Genomic DNA, 20,390 nt, shown 5'->3' on the forward strand with positions numbered 1-20,390 from the left:
GTGAAAAATACATTTTGTGTGAATTCTTTCACATTTTCTAAAGGGGTGTCCGATGTCTGATCCACCGTCCGCTATCCTTCCATAATCATATCTCCCCATGATTTGCAAGGTGGTAGTAGTGCAGTATTCTTTTTTTTTTTTCAATGTATTTTTATTGAGGCTCTGAAATTTCACAACTGTTCAATCGCAATTCAATGTATATAGAACCACACATTTTTATTTTTTCCACAATACGGACATTACAATGCAGACAAAAAACAAACACACACACACAAAAAAAAGACAACGAGTACACCACAGTCTTGACATGACAGGTCACCAGAGTCTTTGTTATTCACTACCGTTCAATAAGGTACATTGAAGCGCAGTCTAGAAGGGTCCACTGTATCTAAGACTGGTTCCCATACCTTCGTGAACCCTTCCATGTTATCACGGAGGAGATAAGTCAGTTTCTCCAGAGGAACCACAGTCGTAGTGCAGTATTCTGATAAGAGGCTTTCAGAGGGGGTCCTGGGTTGACCCTCCCATCCCCGTCCTGATTCCCACTCATCAGGATTATATGAAATATGAAAATCCAGGTAGCTCGAGACAGATTAGCCGATGCTTAACATGGTAGCGTTGCACCGGCGAGTCACAGATCAATGGGTTTACGTGAGTTAAGCTGAAGAGGTATATGCTGCAATATAGGCACCACTTAGCATTTCAAAGACATCTAGAATGTGATACTACGTAATATCCCCGAAACACAACAGAGATCTGCATTTCAGGGATTAAGCCATTTTGGGCGGGAACCCCTTTTGGTGTTAGCATTATGTTATGCTTTAGCTATTGAAAAATAGCAGATCTACAAGCTCATAGCGCGCCACCGAGTGGCGCGCTACGAGCTTGTAGGTCTGCTATTTTTGAAAAATCGAAGAACGACCGACATAGAAACAGCTTTTTCAGAAAACTGTCAGGATGTAGAAGACATTTATAGAATCTGATCTCAGGTCAAAATGGATTAAGAGGGATTTTAAGAGTTGTATGATGGGGTTTTCAAGCAGGCATTGTTGTCCAGACAGGTACTCAGGTCTGAGAGGGAGAAAAAAAAGGTTACTCATATTTCCAAGTGTCAAAACTACCGGATTAACCCATTTTGACCCGAGATCAGATTCTAAAAATGTCTTCTACATCCTGACAGTTTTCTGAAAAAGCTATGTTTCTATGTCAGTCGTTCTTCGATTTTTCAATAGCTAAAGCATAACATAATGCTAAGACCAAAAGGGGTTCCCGCCAAGAATGGATTAAACTGCATGCTTGATAGATCCAACATCAAAATGGTTTGCAGAAAGTCATATACTACACAGTATGTGCTATATATACCTGTGGGCTTTGTGAGGTAATGTATTGTTAGGTTACTGTCAGTTTGCTTTGTTTTGTATTTGTATTATGTGATTGGTAGTGTGAAACATTTTAACATCTTAAAAGTTTTTCCATACCAAATCTCTTTTCTGAAAATAGCCGATCTATAAGACGTAGACTAGACCTTCTATTTTCATTGAATGTTCGCCCCAGAATAGGGACACGAGTTCTTCTTAAAGTGAATCATGGCTTTACATCAAAGCTCTGTGTGTTTGCGAAATCTTGATACCCGAGACCTTTGTTTTATAGTAGTTGGCATATCTTGTTGGTCATATTGCTTAATGTGTGATGCAATGCGAAAGTGCGGACTAAGTGACACCAACTCTGGACTCACGAGACTCATAACTCAGTACACTGGAAAACAACAGAGAACGTTACACTTACTTATGAACCAGCACTGAACACAGAGAAACAGTCTAAATAGTATCAGGAGTTCATCGCCCAAGGTGACCACATGGGTGACTGACTGCACTGACTGATTGCAAGTCGATGATTGCAAGTCAGTCAGGGCAATCAGACTCTTGTGTGTGATTTTTGAAATACAATTTAGTTTTATTAGAATCACTATTATTAGTATTTTGTTAGGTGTTTCAGTGCAGTTGCTTCTGGTCTTGATGTAGTGTTTGAGTGGTTTGGAGAGCATCTATGTTTTGTTGATGTAAGTGTATTGTTCTGTGTCGACATGTTTAATGTATTGTTTTGTCTATGTACTGTAGGCTATTCATTGTGTTGTGCCCGAGGACCCCCTCTAAAATGAGATGATATATCTCAAGGGGCTATCCTCTAAAACGAGATGATATATCTCAAGGGGCTATCCTCTAAAGGAAATACAAATTTCAATATTATGTTTTAGCAAGGGACCCCTGGGGCTGGGTGACCCCACTTTGAGAACCACTGCTGTTGACCCACAGCTCTTGTCTGTATTATGGCCTGCATGGGACAAGCTGCTGAGAGTAGCTACAAGTGGTTCCCGTGACTATATTCACAATGCACTGGTCAGCATGAACACAATCCTATTCCTATATGTCTGATCATGTTGGGGCCATGAATGCTCTACTTTTGGCTGCAACTCTGCAAGAAAGAACAAGAACGAGTCATCGCCATCCATTCCAGTAACAAACAAGCACACTTGCGTTTGTAAATATACTTCGTGATATTAAGTATCTTGTACTTAAGGGTTATCACTTATCATTTAGATTAAAATAAATATACATTTACAATTATACATTTAACACTGCACGCAGAGAAGGTAATAATGTATGTGGCGCTTACGGGCATATTGCCATGTGTTGCTGTTTAACATGAATGTGCTGTCTGGCTGGCATTATTACATGCAACTGCATAATAATAATGTACGCACGCACGCTGCATAAGAACATAAGACCACACGCATCCTGGAGACGCAAATGCGCATTTTACGCACGCGGCGTCTATTCCACTTCACGCCAGCTGCCAGATGAGGGAGACATACCGCTTCGGGATATTGTGGAAGTATCACTGAGTATTTTTTTGTGTGTGGAAGATTTCATTACCGCTTACTTACTGAACTGGGATTATTAGTGAAAACACACTGCGGCATGCATGCCTCTCTGACGAATGCGCTGTAGCGTTAGTGGAAGCGACAGGAGTCCAAGTCGACGTTAATGAGAAAGCAAGAGCGTTACAGTTTTATTATAGTCTGTCAGCCTCCGCTCGTCACGGAACTCCAGCTGTCACTCCGTGTCCTCCGAGCTGCGTCTGGAGCGCCCAGGTAAGAACATCATGGTGATAGTGTACTTTATAGGTATCTGTAGAAGTGAGGATAACTTTCAGAGTGAGTCTAATTCTACTTTAACGATTATAAAGGGAGTTCAAGAGCAACATTGCACAAGCAGTTCCAAAGCTGCTGCTGCTGTTTTTCTGGTGAAAAGTAAGTAATATGCGCGAGCGGCGTAAATAATCCATTGTCATATCATGGGTAGCCAATTATATATTTTAAAAATCGTTTTTTTTTTTTTTTACTGTCTATATAGTCGCTCAATGGAACATAAGCTAGGCTACATTAGGCTACGTACCACCTGATAGCACTCAGTTTGATTAGAGGCTTTTTTTATTCGAATTAAGTGGTTTCGAAATCAACGCGCATTCATTTACCTACTACTTAAAATCAAAATGATGAATATGTTTAATAATAACATAATGCTCTTCTTAAAATGTGAATGGTTCCTAATTTGTTTGGGGGGGTTGTATTAAAACACATGGTCCTTATAGTTCCAAAGATTTGGGAGTAGGACTGTGTGTGTAATTCGGAGAGGATGTCACTCACTGTGTTTGTGAATTAAAATGTCATCGCGTTATTTGTATTTGATTGATTGCAGCCTACAGTCCGAGCTACAAGATATACAATGTCAAACACTCCCTAGGCACATATACTGTGTCTGCAAGTTGCTACACTTTTAAGATGACAACCGTTTTGTGCCCCTCATCCTATAGCACAGGGTGTCCCCTCCATCAGTACCAGTAGCCTACCTGTGTGTGTGTGTGTGTGTGTGTGTGTGTGTGTGTGTGTGTGTGTGTGTGTGGAGTGGCATCTAGTTGTATAGCCAAAACCCTCATCCTCACCCTCTGTGCCCCCCCACCCCCCTCCCCACACCCACACCCTACTTCCTCCTGTTTCCAAATGCTCTCCTTTGAAGCGATGATGCCCCATCTGTCATATGTGAGCAAGGAGAGACCATGCTCTGCTCTTCTCAATTACTGAATTCTCCTCTTGCCAGCTCCTGTGGGACTGCACGGGAAGGAGGAGAGCAGGTGGGTGGCAGTGGCTGCGATCAATCAACATGAAATATTCAGCTTTGAATGTACACATCATTTACTTCTGCTGCTGCTGCTGAGCGGCTTGCTTTCTTTCTTGTTTGGAAAGACGAAACCCAAAAAAGGAAATAATAGAAAGAGAGCACGAGTTTAGCGTTTAATGTCGGATGTGTTTGGTGATTGGAACTAAGGTGTGTGATGGACGGACGGACACTGTTTCTGGTGTGGACGTCTTGGGAAACTGACCGGGTCGTATAAATACAGGTGATACTAAATCTACTTAAACCGTATACTTAGTTCACTGGGGTCCCTTTTCCCTCAACACCAAATCTCTTCGCCTAGTAAAATAGCTGATCTACAAGCTCACAGGTGGTTTTCAAAGTGGGGTTCGGGGTCCCCCAGGGGTCCTTGAGGCGGGTTCCCAGCAAAAATGAGGAACAGTTAATGGACCACATTTATAAAAAAACAAAACAATAGCCAATCTACAAGCCCATCACAACACGTCATACTGCTATGCTTTGTGCAGCTTGTAGTCCACGCTGAATGTTTGCCCTCAGAATACGGATGCAGTTTTAGGGTTCAAGTGGTTGATTTAACTCCAAGCCTCACAAATGGGAAAATTTAAACTGAGGATTTTACTGCGTGTATTAACCCATTTTGGACTGAGGTCGATGAAAAAAAAGGCTTCTAAATCCTAACATTTTTCTGAAAAACCTATGTTTCTGTGTCAGTGGTGCTCAACCTTTTTCATGTCAAGGACCCCCAGAATTATCCTTATTGGGCCACGGAACTACAGGGACCCCCCAGAAGCCAATATTTTAGTTAAAAATGTTTGCTCTGAAATATATATTCAAAGATTTGCGGCACATTTTCACGACTTTTCAAAAATAGCAGACCTACAAGCTCGTAGCACGCCACTCGGTGGCGTGCTATGAGCTTGTAGATCTGCTATTTTTCAATAGCACAACATAATGCTAACACCAAAAGGGGTTCCCGCTCAAAATGGGTTAAACACAGTTGTGTAGCCCCTCCTCATTATTTTCTGCTGCAGGAAAAGTCACTCAGCTTACCATACAAAAGCTCTCCTTGGCAACTTTTATCCCCTGATGGAAGCACTTGTTTGAACATGAAGCACATGATTTGAATATCTGTAATCCATGCTCAAATCAACAGGCCAGATGAACTTTTTGGCACCCTCCGAACCACATTAAGTAGGATTTTCCATCCCCAAAAATGTGTAAGCTATTTGGATAAGGCTTAATATCACTTTGAACACGAGCTAGGTGAAAGTTGTGTGAGTTGGTTTTCCCCTCTGGTGTACGACGTGTGGCCTGTTGAAATCCAGGAACTGTGTTTTAACCTATTGAAACTGGGGAAAGCATCCATGTCATATAGCACATTTGTTGGCTATTCAAAAATCCTGAAACTTTGTGACAAATGACAAATTTGAATATATATATATATATATTTTTTTTAAATTTATTTTAAAATCTTTACTTTCACTAAATTCAAAATATTTTGAGATGGGGGTCCGTGGTGGGGAACCAAGTATATTGGGTGGTTTTAAAAATCATGATGATCCGTAAAAAGCTCAATCATTGCCAACTCTTCAGGAAAGTTTTGTCGATCTCATGAGTGTCTGCCTCGTGACAATAATTAATATCTCTATGATGTTGCCTCGTGAAATTTGCCAGACTACCATCATGGCCCTAAGTGTTTGAGCTATGAGGCAACACGGTGAAAAGCGTAGCCCCCCCCCCCATATGAGAACACAACAGTGAATAATTAATAACCTTGCTCCCAATTCCAGGAAAACAATAGCATATTGTAGGAACGCTGCACTAATTTAACTAGAGGGGTGGGGGAAAAAATAAACGAAAAGAAAAGAAAAGCTCGACAGCTTCAACAAATTGAGTGTTCATTGTTGTGAAGTACATCTAGTCGGAGACGAGAAAAACATTATTGTGTGTTTTTAAAATTAACGATGCCACTGTATGTTTTTAGGCATTTGTTTATGGATATATAGTGATGTATGAGTGTTAAAGTCATACTGTGTAACTTTTTCAATTAAACAAAAGTTATTTTTGATATAATCTTTCACTGATAGGCCCTATTTTTCACATTATCCATTCCACATGAAGGTGTTCTTTGACTTCTCTAAGCGTTGTTTTTTAGCCGTGAGTGTCCCTGAGGGCTGACACCCATGCATGCTAAAATGGCACAAGCACCGGAAATGTAGCTATACTTATATATCGATTTTAAAGTTAATACATACAATTCCTGACAATGCTGTTATTGCTTAAAGGACCACTTCACCACTTTTCAACCTATCTTCATATAATAGGTCCTCACTAATAATCATGATAAAATGGCACGATTTTTTTCTACTCAGTCTGTGTCTCATAGGAGGGCTGTGGGCAGTTTAGAAACCGTCTTCCAGTGACATCATCATTAGGCAGATTTCTTTTTAAACAAGATTTTTTTACAAAAATGTTTAGATTTTCATTATCGTGAGAACGATGGCTTCCATTTTCGCATTGCAACTTTTCAGGACTAGAAAGCCTGCAGTTTCTATTAGCTTGTATTCCCCATCGATGATGTCACTGGAAGACGGTTTCTGAACTGCCCACAGCCCTCCTATGAGACACAGACCGAGTAGGAAAAAATTGCGCCATTTTTTCATGATTATTAGTGAGGACCTATTATATGAAGTGGTCCTTTAATTCCAAAATATCCTTGGCAGTTGGCACTATAGGACTCGGCATCATTCGTTTTGGCGCTTTAGCCGGTACTTCCATGGTTTTGTTTCGAACCACATTCTGGGTATTTCACTTTTAACAGCCCACAGTGTGCTCAGGCCATACTTCGACACATAGCTTTGTCGAGTCAGGGGTCGAACCAAAACGAATCCCAGCCTCCCTAAGTTAACCCATTTTGACCTGAGATCAGATTCTAAAAATGTCTTCTACATCCTGACAGTTTTCTGAAAAAGCTATGTTTCTATGTCAGTCGTTCTTCGATTTTTAAAAAATTGCAGACCTACAAGCTCGTAGCGCGCCACTCGGTGGCGCGCTATGAGCTTGTAGATCTGCTATTTTTCAATAGCTAAAGCATAACATAATGCTAACACCTAAAGGGGTTCCCGCCCAAAATGGGTTTTAACAGAGCACAGTGTGCTCAGGCATACTTCGACATGTAGCTTTGGTGAGTCAGGGGTCAGGGGTCAGGGGTCGAACCAAAACGAATCCCAGCCTCCCTAAGTTAAATGAACACAACATAGTTACTAGTCTTTGATTAATCACTTCAACATAATGATAATATAATACTATATCATATGTCCAAAACTGTTACTTTTCAGGAGTCTAAGGGCCGATTCATACTCCTATTTTACCACTGTTTCGGCGCTGTAGTGCCGAAATGATCTTGGCTCGTCAGAAATTTTCAGTAGCACCGAAGAGCCGACTTTAGAACGGTACCCGCCCCCCCCGAACCTCAAATGACGTCACATTGTAGGCTCTACAGAGCCGAACCGACTTGTATGAATCGGCCATAATTCAAAAATAGCAGATCTACAAGCTGAAAACATGCCACTTCAAGCTTTTCAAGCTCGTGGAGATCTGCTACTTTTTATGCTTGTATGTGATGCTGTAGTATGATGATCAAGCGGGGCATTCATTTACGGGGAACAAAAGCACAAAGTTAAAATACGGAGAAAAGAGGTTTCTGCCCAACAGCAAGGATATAGTGTTATAGTGTCAGTTTAATCAGAAACCAGTATATAACCTGTACATCCACCTGCTGGCAGGACATGGCGTGGAGGCCGGGTGTGCGTTCAGGAAGCCATTCCACCAGCAGACCTTGTTCTCCTGGCTGTCAGCTCCCATTAACCCATTTTGACCTGGGAATGATTCTGTAAATGTCTTCTAAATCCTGACTGTTTTCTTGAAAAAGCTATGTTTCTATGTCAGTCGTTCTCAAACACTTTCATGTCACTTTTCACGATTCTTCAAAAATAGCAGACCTACAAGCTCATATCGCGCCACCGAGTGGCGAGCTATGAGCTTGTAGATCTGCTATTTTTCAATAGCTAAAGCATAACATTATACTAACACCAAAAGGGGTTCCCGCCCAAATTGGATTAAGGGGGGAAGGTGTCATATCTGTAACACAGCTGAGTGCAGATGGCAGAGAGAGAGAGAGAGTGGAGGGGACGGCTCACCGATTTAAACAATGATTAATGAACAGAGATGGAAAACAAATTACATTGGACTATCGGAGGCAGGGAATTGTTTTTATGAAAACGTTAATTGTGTCTGCCAGCCTGATACCAGGAGGGGTTGGGGGGGGTGGGTGGGTGGGCGGGAGGCGGTGGGTTGGGTTGGGGGGGGATGGAGGTCCTGATAATATGAGATCTGCTCCTCTCCCAGCTCAGATTATCAGTGTGTCTCCTCAGCACACAGTTTAATACCACGCCTTGGCTATAAGATCTCAGATGTACCGTAACTTTCGAGGTGGGGGAGGTTTTTTTTTTTGTATTTTTTTTTCATGAACTCCATGAAGGATTGACCCCCCCCCCCCCCCCACCCACCCACCCAAACGACCAGCGCGCCAATTAGCGTTATCTCTAATAATAAGTGGTTGTAAGTGACGAGAGAAGGCGCCATGCTCTATTTGTAATTATTGCAGGCGGGTGCAGCTGCACTACTTAGGGAGATGATGATAATTATTTTGAAAGAAGAAGATGAAAAAAATGCCTTCCATCGTGGGTTGATTATTTAACCGATTTTGGGCGGGAACCCCTTTTGGTGTTTTAACTATTGAAAAATAGCAGATCTACAAGTTCTTGTAGGTCTGCTATTTTTTTTAAATCGTGAAAATGTGCCTCAAATCTTTGAATATATATTATTACAGACTTACAGAGTGAACATTTTAACTCAAATCTTTGCTTCTGGGGAGTCCCTGGAAGAACATATTTTCAGATGGGGGGGGCGGAGGCATATTACATATAATTTTTGGGGTCCTTGACATGAAATATTGAGCACCACTGATACAGAAACATAAGGTTGTCCAGAAAACTGTCATGATTTAGAAGACATTTTTTTAAATTTCGACGTCAGGCCAAAATGGGTTAAGAGCAGCATACACTCATCAGAGCAATCAGGAGAGAGTGATTAGTGAAAATCCACGAGGCTAACAACAGCTGCCACATTAAACTCTTGCCTCTGTTGCCAACACACAGACAGAGCGCCTCTTCCACGGAATGGACAGAGAAAAGCTCTTCACCACCGACCGTCTCCCACATGTGTTTGGTAGAAAGTCATGGCAGAGGGCAACGCAGAGAAAATGAGAAAAACAAGGGTGCTCCATGAAAAGCCATGTTGTTGTGTTACTACAAGGTCAGTCTTCAATGTTTTTAATTCACTCCGCAGGAGGAGTGTACCGGGGCTAAAGGGGGAGGAAGACATCTCCATGACTTTTTGGCAGTATTGGAATTTTAGATAAGTGTGGTGAAAATGTCCTCCTGAATAGCTCTCTGTTCGAGTACAATTAGGTTGGATTTTTTTTTTAAACTTATGGAAACACTCCTCAGGGACCGACGGAATGATCTGGCTTTTTGAGCTAATGCACAATCTAATAAGAAGAAGCCAAAAAGTGATGTCGGAGCAGTTCATCATGGTCACGGCCGGTGTGCACGCTGCGATGCCTGCCACTGTGTAAGGCCCGCAACACTAAAAGCTAATTCTCTTATAGCCCAGATGTTGCCGGAGATCCTACTGGGCTGATGAGCTCAATCACTGAAATGATGAAAAGATGATTTTGTCCCTGTAATTACAGTGTGTAAACTACTTAGCTAGGATTGCAAAGGAAGTCATTTTCTAATTATGCCGGTACCCCCGTTGCCTAATGGTGGATGTTGTGTTGTTTTAGTTAGAGAGAGACGGGAGAGAGAGAGAGAGAGAGAGAGAGACAGAGACAGAGACAGAGACAGAGACAGAGAGAGAAGGGGGAGAGAAAGAGATGGATAGAATGATAGAGGGGGAGACGAGAGAGAGAGAGAGAGAGAGAGAGAGAGAGAGAGAGATGGGTTGGAGAGAAGGAGAGAAAGAGATGGATAGAATGATAGAGGGGGAGACAAGAGAGAGAGAGAGAGATCTTATGAGTAGTGACTCTAAAAAGGGCAACATGGCTGCCAAATAAATGAGAGTTCATTGAATTATCAGCCAAGTTAATGTGCCTTGGATTATGCTCTTTGTTTTGTTGTTGTTTTTTTTCTCTTTCCTGTAGATGCCATAGCTTAATGAGATACTGTAAGTGGCATTACCAGACCCCTGCTGTGATTTTGTGATGACTCGTTTAATCCATTCTGAACGGGAACCCCTTTTGGTGTTTTAACTAAGCATTATGTTATACTTTAGCTATTTTTTTTTAATCGTGAAAATGCGGCACAAATCTTTGAATATATATTCTTTCAGAGCAAACGCTTTTAACTCAAAACAGCATATTTTCAGATGGGGGTCGGCGGCCAAATACAGATAATTCTGGGGGTCCTTGACAGGAAAAAGGTTGAGCACCACTGACATAGAAACATGAGGTATTTCAGGATTTTAAAGACATTTTTTAGAATTGAGCTCAGGTTTAAATGGGTTAATGACTTTTGTTTTAGTGCCTCAGAGTGCTTTAGCAACTGATTGAAAAAAATGAGACAGATTGATAGTTTTTTGGGCAGCTCGGTATATGTTTCGAAAAAAACAAAATAAGTGCGAAATAAAATAGAAAATAAAATACATCAAATAAAATATCATCAAAATCACTGCAGCTCGTTCATAGCATGCAAATGAGGCGTTAAGATGACACGCTGGAAACATTATTTTCATTTAAGCAGTCAATGCTTTCCTTGAAATGCTTCCTTTTGGAGAAAGAGACATATGTCATGGCGATGTGGAGTTCTTTGAGTTGTGAGCGAGCGCTAGTGGAGATGCTCGCTACCCTGCAGGGCCCAGCCATCTGATGGAGCCTTCTACCCAGCAGCACTCACTGTTAGAACATCCCATCACACGCCAGTGCTGCGTTTGGGTCCAGAAAGAACAGGTGGTCAGTGCAAACAAGAGCAACTGTTTACACAATGGCTATTCAAAATAAGTTATTTGTGCGTGTGTGTGTGTGTGTGTGTGTGTGTGTGTGTGTGTGTGTGTGTGTGTGTGTGTGTGTGTGTGTGTGTGTGCGCGTGCGCGTGTGCGTGCGTGTATTATGAGTATGTACCTGTAATCGTTGCTGTCGGGAGGAAACCTCATAACTCCATTTTTGAGGTTTTTTTTTTTGCATAAATCAGTGCTATTGAACACCCTTTACGTCTGTGTGTTGTTTCATAAATCAGTGCTATTGAACACCCTTTACGTCTGTGTGTTGTTTCGAAAATATTGAACCAATTAAATGGAAAGTAGTAAAAAAGTGCTTTGGACAAAACTAACTCCATTGGACCCTCAAAATGTCTGCTAAAGCAACTAACTCCACCACCACCTCTCCTCCTCTCATGGAAGTAATTGACAATATATAAAGTCACAACACCAACGTTGATGAGGCTGTATTGCTTTGTTTTAAAAATATACGGTTTTCATAATTTCCTGAAAAATGTATATTTTTCATTTCCTGAAAAATGAACATTTTGGAGTTATGAGGTTCCCTCCCGACAGCAGAGATATGAGAGAGCTTTCAAGCGACAGGACAGTGTGCAACATCATATTTATATGTTCTCATACTTCAATATTGACCTGCACTGCTAGAGACCTCAGGAGACTCGTAACCACAGGTTGTGACTATATGATATATCTACAGATCCATTGGAACACAGGTTGTGACTATATGATATATCTACAGATCCATTGGAACACAGGTTGTGACTATATGATATATCTACAGATCCATTGGAACACAGGTTATGATATATCTACAGATCCATTGGAACACAGGTTATGATATATCTACAGATCCATTGGAACACAGGTTATGATATATCTACAGATCCATTGACTATATGATATATCTACAGATCCATTGGAACACAGGTTTTTCTGCCCGACAAAGACGATATGTACATACATAACTATGCACATAACATACATACATAAGTACACATACATACATGCATACATTAGGTATGCGGTCTAGTCTAACTTGGACTCAGGAGGGTGGACGCCCCTGCCTTGCATAGTCCCCAGTGAATAGGCAGGTTGCTATTCACTGGTAACCTTACTTTGGATTTAAATTATCAGAAGGTGTTGTAGACTTGAATTTTACTAAAAAGCCCCCCTTTAAAAAAAACACCCGTGTGAACTGAGTGGTGCAGTGACGTCACACACTAACCATAGCAACCATGCTCACCTGTGCGTGGGGCCACATACAGGTACACGGGTACATACACGAGTACAGACAAAGCTGGTTGTCTGAGTGGTTTGCACCACTCAAAAATACATACATACATACATACATACATACATACATACATACATACATACATAATCACCTTTACATTATTGTTGTCCGCCATTCCGTTTCAGGAAAACTGAAATATGTGTTATTCTGTGGCTTGTTTCATTACTTTCAAAGGAAAGAACTAGCCTACATAACTTATTTATTTATTTTAAATGGCTACTGGCCATCATCACGCCTTTCTTTGTGCTAAACGAGCGATCAATCTTATGACTTGACAATTACATAAAACATTTAAAACATGTTTTAAAATCAAATCAAGAATACGAGTTAAAAAAACGATCCGCTATTCAACAAATAGACAGCCCTGATCTATTGAGAAAGTGCATGCCGTCATTAGTTTAAATATCGATTTGAAAGTTCTGGCATAAAACATATATTTAGTAAAATATCTCCACTTTTCCACGAGCTGCACACTGACAACATTCTCTCAGAGCCCTGAATGAGGGGCCCTGAATGAGGGGCCCTGAATGAGTCTCTCAGAGCCTGGGGCCCTGAATGAGTCTCTCAGAGCCTGGGGCCCTGAATGAGTCTCTCAGAGCCTGGGGCCCTGAATGAGGGGCCCTGAATGAGGGGCCCTGAATGAGTCTCTCAGAGCCTGGGGCCCTGAATGAGTCTCTCAGAGCCTGGGGCCCTGAATGAGTCTCTCAGAGCCTGGAGCCCTGAATGAGTCTCTCAGAGCCTGGAGCCCTGAATGAGTCTCTCAGAGCCTGGAGCCCTGAATGAGTCTCTCAGAGCCTGGGGCCCTGAATGAGTCTCTCAGAGCCTGGGGCCCTGAATGAGTCTCTCAGAGCCTGGGGCCCTGAATGAGTCTCTCAGAGCCTGGGGCCCTGAATGAGTCTCTCAGAGCCTGGGGCCCTGAATGAGTCTCTCAGAGCCTGGAGCCCTGAATGAGTCTCTCAGAGCCTGGGGCCCTGAATGAGTCTCTCAGAGCCTGGGGCCCTGAATGAGTCTCTCAGAGCCTGGAGCCCTGAATGAGTCTCTCAGAGCCTGGGGCCCTGAATGAGTCTCTCAGAGCCTGGAGCCCTGAATGAGTCTCTCAGAGCCTGGAGCCCTGAATGAGTCTCTCAGAGCCTGGAGCCCTGAATGAGTCTCTCAGAGCCTGGGGCCCTGAATGAGTCTCTCAGAGCCTGGGGCCCTGAATGAGTGCAGGACTGAATGTATCAACACTTTCTTTGGGAAGCACAAATGCATGGGGCACATATTTCACCTTTAGCTAAGCCCCGCCCTCACCCACTTAGACACTCCTACTTGGACACTTTCCAGCCGGGCTCATTCATTCCAATGTAAATAAAATAGATTTTACACATTAAATACTGGTTCATGAGCGCTATGAGCTTGTAGATCTGCTATTTTTCAATAGCTAAAGCATAACATAATGCTAACACCAAAACTTGTAAACTGAAATGTGAATGTAAACTGATGTTCGATGCGTATGTGCCGTGCCAGCGTATGACGTAATGACTACTTGTGCTTGATATGGCAGTGGTGTCAGATTACATACATGTATACATATGGGCATTACCTTTAATCCTCCCGACACTAAAACATATCGTCATTACGTCACCATCGAAAACCAATTACACTCTGGCATTGGGTCCTTTAATCCACATCTTTATTACGTCATCATTGAGAGCTAGTTATACCAGTATACCCTGACGTCATATGCTGCTACGATACATACGCAAAGTAACCACAGTATACCGCTAATCAACTTACAAATTACATATACATAGAGGCATTTCCTTTAATCCACCCGACACTGATCAACATATACGTCACCAGTACCTGCTTGTGCACTAGTACAGGGGATCTCAACGTTTTTGGCCGGGGACCCCCGGAAATGCTTTGGCAATGTCTCGGGACCCCCCGCCCCACCCCCTCCCGACCCCCAATATAAATTTACTGCTACAATAACCTTAATATATCTGTCTCTATAAACAATACACCATAAATAAATACTGAAACCAGATATAATCATTAGGGAAGGTGTATGCATGTACTATGTGTACTATATGTAAACTCTTCATTTCCACTTTCAAGCCATTCAGTTGCAAGAAAAAAAAAGTTATTTTATTTATTTTTTATTTTTTTGAAAATAATTTGGGGACCCCCCAAAATAATTTGGCGCCCCCACGATGGGTCGCGACCCACGGGTTGAGAACCCCTGCACTAGTAGGCCATTGATGGCCTACTTGTGTGCAACAAGCAAGTAGGCACTCGCCAGAGTGCATTTCTAGTTTCTTTCTGGCTTCTGAAGCAGTTTTGGCCACAACGTCCTGAAGTGGTGGGGGCGCTGATATGCAAATGATTTAATCTTTGAGTCATTATAATACTGATGCTAGATAAACCCAGCCTTGTTGCCATTCTATGCCAGCTTGGAAAATCAACAATGGCGGACATTGTAAACAAAGTGCTGATGCAAATTAGGAACTGAAGACTGAAGAGGAGGAGGAATTTGAATATACAAAGTAGGGTGACACAGATTAAATCACGCGTACGACGAGATCAGTTGAGCTGTTCCTGAGAGCAGTTTCCATAAAAGCCCCTTTATGATGAGAAGGCCTGATTGTTCAAAATTACGTATTTGTGGGGATAGAAAACACAGGGAAGCACAAAAAACACCAAACAAATTTGAAAAGTTGAATTTCATGTTGTAGAACCGTTGATGTATTTGTGTGTGCTTGTGCTCCGGACAAGTGCATGGGAAATGTGCCTCAAAAAGTTAAGCAGTTCTGATTGGCTGCCTCGTCTCCAGCCATGTTGCCTCAGAATTCTTTAGGGGCACTGATTTGAGCATAACCGTGGAGCGCCGCTAAAAATTGGCGTAACGTCAGCCAGGGACGAATAGTTTTCATAATCCTCATGGGGGCCCGTGCCCCCTGGACAATGAGGAAAACAGACGTGTTAAGGTGCCAGACTTGGATGGTTAGAGCGGCGCGATTACATACAAAGTCAATGCAAGACGATAATTGCGCGAACGGGCGCGACCTGATGCGGCACAAACGGGACGAACCGAGGCGAATATATATTCAGGTCCAATTCCTCATGGGGGCCGAGATCCCTGGTCCAATTCCTCATGGGGGCCCTGGCCCCCCGGCCCCCACAGACTCTATGTCACTGACGTCAGCAACAGACCCACAGATTTAATGGGTAACAGACAGTAACACATTTGAGTCTCAGTCACTGTACTCGCGGACCCCCACGCATACAACCGCGGACCCCCGCTGCCCCACGCTGAACTCCGCAGCCTGTACCCGCGGACCCCCGCGCATACAACCGCGGACCCCCGCTGCCCCGCGCCGAACTCCGCAGCCTGTACCAGCGGACCCCCACGCAGGCTACTGCGGGACTTCTTTATCCCTGCCAAACCTGTCAACAATACCGACAGCCTGTGCGTGTCAAATCTAACTGGGAAGTTTGAAGCTGTTACAATCATGACAGAATCACGACAGTCGTTCTCGGTGCGCAACAGAGACAACTCACTTGTGTGCACGTTGTATACCCAGGCCTGTGGAATTCATAGGCAGTCATAGTAGCCAATATGAATGGATCTGATCAAACTGACAGATACTGATACAGAACAATATTGTCAGGTGGAAACCTTGTATGACCAAAACCATTCCTTCACAAAATATATAATAAAATAAAAAATAAAAAATTGTAAAAATAGCCTATCTACAAGCTCACAACGCATCATTCATATTCATATCTCGACACGTTGGGAGCTTGTAGATCTTCTATTTTTTTACTGTGGACCACCACCGCCGCAAATATATATAAAAGCTGCTGGTAATAATATGACTATGTCATCATTTCTTGTTTAAATATGACCCACGTTATTTTTCATAGAAAAATTGGAAGTGAAAATAAGTGTCACAGGTGCCCACACAGCCTGGCATTGCATACGCAGTCCCGGCTATCTGAATGCTTCTCTGTTGCTTGTGTTGTGTGTGGTACTGTCCCCTAGCAGCCATTGTGCTCATAGCCGCTTAATGTGCATTATTATACAGAACAAAATGATTCAAAAGAATTGTTTTTACCCCCCCAAATGTATAATAGCTGACACCCCCGAAGATGAAGGCTGTGTACTGTGTGTGTGCGCGCACGCACGCACGCACGCAAGCACGCACGCACGCACGCACGCACGCACGCACGCACGCACGCACGCACACACACACACACACACACACAGATTTATTTTTACAGGGAACACGGCGGATTTTGATAGTTCTAAAAAAGAGTGGCATAGATTTACGGCGACCACAACGTGTGTGTGTATGTGTTCCTTTATGAGTTCTTTGGCTATTACTCATGAGGAGCCAGTTTGTCAGCGCTGTGTGTGCTGTTTCTGCGCTGTGTGCTCCTCCAGTAATGAATGGCGCTGGTGAGACTATTTTGTCTCCGTCAGGATTTTTTTTTTGGGGGGTGTGGGTGTGGGTGGGTGGGGAGGGAGTGGGGGGTCCACAGTGAAGCTCCTATAGGGTTTCATTAATCCGGCTGTCAGAGTGTATGGGTGTGTTATCTTCTGTCTGGGTCATGGTGGCCAGCTGTGTTACCACTGCCCTCTGCCTTCTACCAGTGCCTCAACTCTTGACAGGACAGCCAACAGGCTGACTGGGTGTGTGCGGGTGGTGGGGTGGTGGTGGTGGTGGGTGGGAGGGTGGTGGGAGGGTGACTGGGTGTGTGCGGGTGGAGGGTGGGAGGGTGGTGGGAGGGTGGGTGGCTGGATGAATCAGTACTGTATGTGCATGACTATGAGTTTTTCATTGACTTACTTACCGTATGATGAAATGTACAATACGTTACAGAGAAATTTGCTCTGCTAGGGGATATTTCAAACTACCTTGTGGTTTTTTGTGACATGCATGATGCATGTACTCTTCCTCTTGTAGGTTATAGTTATATAGCCCTATTAAAAAACAAAACAAAACAACAAATAGCTGATGTACGTGTTGTGAGCCTGTACTGTGGATCTGTTATTTTAGCTATTTTTTTAAAAATCTTTTGGAAATGTTTACTTTTGCCTAAAACAACATACATGCCCCAAATACGCATGCGGGTGAAATCACCCCTCAACATCTTCTGACAGACATACTAGGCCTAGGGGTTGGAACATGCATCCAGCAAGCCCAGCCCAGTAGTCACTTTGAGTGGCACCACACAAAGCCACAGGTGAACATGTACGCTATGTCGGACATTACTATTACTAACCCTAACCCTAAACATAACATTACTATTACTAACCCTAACCCTAAACATAACATTACTATTACTAACCCTACCCCAAACCCCAAACCTAAACATAACATTACTGACCCTACCCCAAACCCTAAACCTAAACATAACATTACTATTAACTAGAAAAAGTGCCCTTCTGGGCACAGGTCTCCACCAGGACGATAGGAGTGTGTGCGATGTTTGGCAAAATGTTTAGGAGTAATATAAATGTATTTTTGTTTGTTTGTTTCTTGCAACAATTGTCTTCATTTTGTTGAGGAAATGCAGAGCCAGATCACTCATAGCATCTCTGAGGATAGAATTCTGGATGAGCAGGACTGTGCAGCATTTTGTACAAAACGGGCTACTCCTGAAAACTTTGGAAGGCAATCTTAGCTAATCAGTGTAGAATCTGAGAAATCCAACAGGCTCGTCTTGATCACATGACTACAGAGATCATGTGTACCGATTTGCGTGAGATTTGGATGAAATCTGTGCGACTACATAAACAATGGGTTTTGCAGAAATCGGCCTCATGGTGGCGCTATAACCGGCAGATGTGGAGGGATGCAGGGAAAATGTTTTCCATGGCCTCTAGGGAGTGCACATACATAAGTTGTCGATGCAGTTATAGGTAAAAACAGGAATTGGCCTGTTATAGCGCCACCGTGAGGCTGATTTGGGAAAAAAATAGTGGCATGTCGTCCTCGGCCTAGTAGAAATGTGCGTGTATAATTTCATGGAAATTGGACACAGTGTTTGTGATTTGTGGCATTTTGTTCGAAACGGACCAATCATGTGAGCTTTGGAAGCCAATCTTAGCCAAACAGGATGGAAGATGGGACATTGTGCAGATCTGTGTTGATCACATGACTATGGAGATAGTGTATACCGAATTGTGTGATGTATGGATAAAATGTTTACGAGTTATCTACAGAAATGTGTTTTGCCTAAATCGGCCTCATGGTGGCGCTATCACAGGCCGTTGAGGAATATTTGGGGCAGAGGTTCGTCGTTGGCATCCAGGGAGTGTGTGCGCAAAGTTTGGCATGGATCGGGCCAACGCACTCTGAGCCCCCCACCACACGTATAAACTGTACTTTTTGGCCAGAAAGGGATTTTTTCTCACCGGAGGAAAAATATTCTCTATGAGGCAATTCTCTGGGCAATATCGGTAGAGGGCGCAGTGGAGTAACTAAAAGTATTTTTTTTCCGGTGGAAACAAAATCCCCTTTTGGCCAAAAAGTACAGTTTATACGTGTGGTGGGAGGCTCAGAGTGCGTCCACTAAGGAAAGTAGGCTTTCTAATGACACGACCCGCCTTTGTTTTGGTGAGTAGCAAAAACGTTCTTTTTATTTACGCTAAAGAGGAGAGGCTGGTCTGCATTCATGCGAGCGGCGGAAGTTGAGAGTAACATAGCTCTAAATGCAACGCATTAGAGCTCTATGGACCAGAGCTATTACTAACCCTACCCCAAACCTAAACATAACCGCAAGCACATCGCAACACATGTCGGACCAAAGCAAACTTCACTTTATCCGCAAAAGAAAGTTGTTTGCGGTGGACACAAAAATGATATGAGCAGGATTCAAACCCACTCAACCCAGGAGGTATGGATTGAAAGTCTATTGCCTAACGAGGCATGCTACAAGCTGGCTGCTGGAATGCTTTTCTAGAGTCTATACTTCATTATAACACGCCCCAAGTCATGTCAAAGAAAAGGAAAAACCCAGTCCAGTAAGGAAAAACCCCACCCAGTAAGGGAGGGGTTGGAAAGCCTCACCCCGCGCATCCCCTCCCATATGTCTGTCAGAAGACATTGAGGGTTGATTTCACCCAACACCCCCAAGCACGGACGCTAGGCCTCAAGTGGTTAAGGTATCAGCTACTTATTAATAAGGACAGTAAGCCTTGTCAAGCCATGTGGCATGCAGAGCCTATCTCCTGTTTCTGTAGCGTGAGGCAGTTTAAGTACATCCTCTGGAGTCTGGACATGACGCTAGTATGGCACAGGGATAATCCAACCCTTGAGGCTGATTGGCAAGCAGGTATAGGCATTGGGTCCCATTTTTATAATCTTTGGTATGACCTGGCTGGGGATTGAACCCCGACCTCCCGATCTCAGGGCTGACACTCCAGCCACAAGGCCACTGAGCTCAGAGGCAGCAGCAGGAGTATGTACTGTACTGTACCCACCACTACCCAGCATGTACATGTCTTTAGAAGTGGAAGGAAACTGGAGTACAGGGATCAAACCTTAGAGTATATATGAATAGAGACGGCACCCGGAGGAAACCCTGAGGCGGAATGGACATAGTGGCCGAATTTGGTATTGCAGCGTGGGCCAAACACATGAACGCGCTGGTCCGTTGACTATCATTGCGCACGTTCATGATGACACGTGAGCGCTGTTTCATACGTGAACACGTGCAATGATAGTCAACGGCACAGCGCGTTCACGATTTGGCCCAATTCTTCCCAGAATGCA

The 20,390-nt window shown here is 43.3% G+C and overlaps 1 protein-coding gene across 5 annotated transcripts in view; it reads left to right on the forward strand.

Annotated features, from left to right (window-relative positions):
* Positions 1–2,883: 2,883 nt before the first annotated feature.
* Positions 2,884–20,390, forward strand: part of LOC306918267 (zinc finger protein 536-like) — a 51,739-nt gene continuing 34,232 nt past the window's right edge. For 4 of the 5 annotated variants that reach the window (XM_079531138.1, XM_079531141.1, XM_079531140.1 and 1 more), the window contains exon 1: positions 2,884–3,151. The gene's annotated coding sequence lies outside the window, so the exon portion shown is untranslated. Of the gene's footprint in view, positions 3,152–9,544; positions 9,591–20,390 lie in introns of those variants that run through there. The other variant, XM_079531139.1, reaches the window with a different exon arrangement.

This window comes from Electrona antarctica, assembly GCF_951216825.1.
Source record: "Electrona antarctica genome assembly, contig: scaffold_123, whole genome shotgun sequence".
Taxonomy (NCBI): Eukaryota; Metazoa; Chordata; class Actinopteri; order Myctophiformes; family Myctophidae; genus Electrona; species Electrona antarctica.